Genomic DNA, 2756 nt, shown 5'->3' on the forward strand with positions numbered 1-2756 from the left:
AACAGGAGTAAAAAGAACAAAGAAGTGAAGTTAGAAGAAAACAGAAAGACTATATAATATGATAAAAAGAATGACAAAAGATAAACAGTCTAAGAAAAAAAAACAGAAAGAGGAGAAACATAGTTCATTATCATCAAAAGATAATAACAGCCTAAGAAAACCCAAAATAAGTTTGAAGAAGAAAAGTGAGAACAATAATAAAATAGATAAAACACATAGAGAAGAAGAAATAAAATAAACAGATAAGGTAAGAACAAAACAGAAATAAAGCAGAAAACAATATGATAGAAAAAATAAGATTGGAAATGTTTAGGTAGATAACATTATATATATCAAGTAATCCAGATAACATTAAAAAAAAGCATTACTAACAATTGCTAACTAACGCTGGTAAAAAATGAATAGAATGAAATAAATTATATACAAAAATTGTAACTAATAAATCACATAAAAACTAATTCCAGTGATAACAAATAAAAACAATAACTTTTAACATGAAAAACTGAATCAAATCCTCTAAAACAATAAAACAACAACTTTAAAATTAAATAAAATATTACCTTATTTGAAGAAGAGGAACACAGAAGGAGACCTAACAGGATAACTAAGAGTCCAAAACAGAGAAAAGCAAACATGAAAATCTTTTATTGAAAACTGACGAAGAGAAAGAAGAGAATCAAATATCCATAAAACATTTACAATGAGAATAAAACCTTAATACTACTAAGATTTGTAAACAGTAGGATGACACAGAAGGTATGAGAGATTGTATTATAAAAGTTGTAGAAGAAAAATAAAAGAAAAATGAGAAACGGTAATAATGAAATAAAACACAATAGTTATATAAAAGAGGAACAAATTTTTGATGAAGCACCGATAGCAATTGTTGGGAAAAAAACAACTGAAATAATCATTGGTTAACAGGTGTCATGAAGAATGCAAGTCACCGATAAATGGAACGAATAGTAAAGAGACAGTAAAAATTTGTGTTAAATGGAATTACAGCAAAATAATACATGTCAAAATAGTACCTAAACACTATGATATTGTAAAAACTATCTAGAAACTGTAAGAAACAACTATATCAAAAATTAATCCAGAAGATAAGACGAAAAAATCATTGGAAACGTAAAAAAAAAAATAAAGAATAATAAAAGCACAGACAAATACCATATTAAAAAAGTAAATGAAATAAATTTCTTTTTAAAAATAGAAAAGAACAAATAAAAATAGAAAAAGAGAAAATGTTGTCTGCACAAAAATGATGGGAAAAAAATTAGGAAATAAGAAAAAAGTAAAAAATTCTATAAATAAATAAAAAAACCAAAACAACGAAAGGAAAAAAAAAAGGGGGGGAAAATATGGATTACAAAAGTCCTTTACAAAATAACAAATTAGAAGAAACGGACTAATAAAAAAATAAGAATCTGCATTAACGCATACGATTGTTAAGCATCATAAAATGGAATCTTTAAATGAAGAAGTTTCGAAGATAAGAATGTAGTTACTTCTTAAATAACAGCAGCTATTTTTTTTTCATTCTTGAGAAAAGAGGAATCTGCAGATCTGACGCTAATGCCTTCTTAAATGAAGCTGATGTTGTTGGAGCCAAACAATAAAAGAAATCATATGAACAACATCCATGGTTGTAGACAGTAAAAAATTTATTCGAAGCTGTCGTGATGGTGGTCAAGGATAAGGCACTAAAATCCTGTTAAAAAAGGGAGAAACTGATAACTCTAAGAAATTAGAGTTATCCACTGGTTTTGTAGCCTAAAAATTGTGTGTCCATGAGTGATTGTTCTCGTTTATTGTTTGTTTTAAGTTAGATTTGTAGAGTTGCATGTACTTTGGCCTAATTCCGTATTGCTGCGCCTCTTGAAGTGAAAGCTGGTAATTTGGAAGTAAAATAGGTGAAAAACTGGCTAATTCTATGTGAATTCCTTGCAGGAAATTGCTGGACTAAAATGCTGCAGCATTCTGGGCGACATTCTGGGATTAGCTGGCAGCTGATTGATGTCAGCGCACTAGCTAGACAATGCAGACAGAAAGGAATCCGTGTGAGTTGGCTGAGGAGGTGTCAAATGGGTCCACTGTGCACATCAGCAGTGACACCTCAGCCCTTGTGTTGCCCTAGAAGGGAATGTTTCTCTTAGGACAAGTTGGCAGCCGCCAGGGGGAGAAAAAGAGGAAGAGAGATAATTGGGCATTAATATAAAAAGAAGACAGTTGATGTTTCACAAAAATAGAGAACACACAGGGGTAGTACCAAGACACCAGAAAACACAAAAAGACACTATTCAGAGAGGAAAAAGCTTTGGAGAAAAGCTAAAGAAACCAGAACATCAAGTAATATTCATCCTAGAAGGAAAACACAGAGACGTGAGAGCTGGAAGTTGAAGGACATTGTTGGCCGGCCACAGAGGAATCCAAGATCCAGCTGAACTTGTTCTTCTTCTGTTAGCTTAACTCTCTTTTGTCATTTAGCTACTAATTCTAGATATGGATTATACTGGAGCTTTGGATCTTGTAACTATCATTATGAACTAAGTTGTTGTAGCTAGGTTTGCTAATGGAACCAATATTGTAAGAATGACAAGTTGTTTCTGAAATGCTATTAATCTACTATTCATGTTCATTCATGTGAGCTAATGTTTATTTCTATTCTTGATTGGCCATCAACCTTAGGATACAAGATTGAGATTAATACTGGAAGGGTTAGTTTTAATCGGATTAGCATGAATGATGTTTGTTCA

The sequence above is a fragment of the Morus notabilis genome, unplaced genomic scaffold, assembly GCF_000414095.1.
Source record: "Morus notabilis unplaced genomic scaffold, ASM41409v2 Scaffold748, whole genome shotgun sequence".
Lineage (NCBI taxonomy): Eukaryota > Viridiplantae > Streptophyta > Magnoliopsida > Rosales > Moraceae > Morus > Morus notabilis.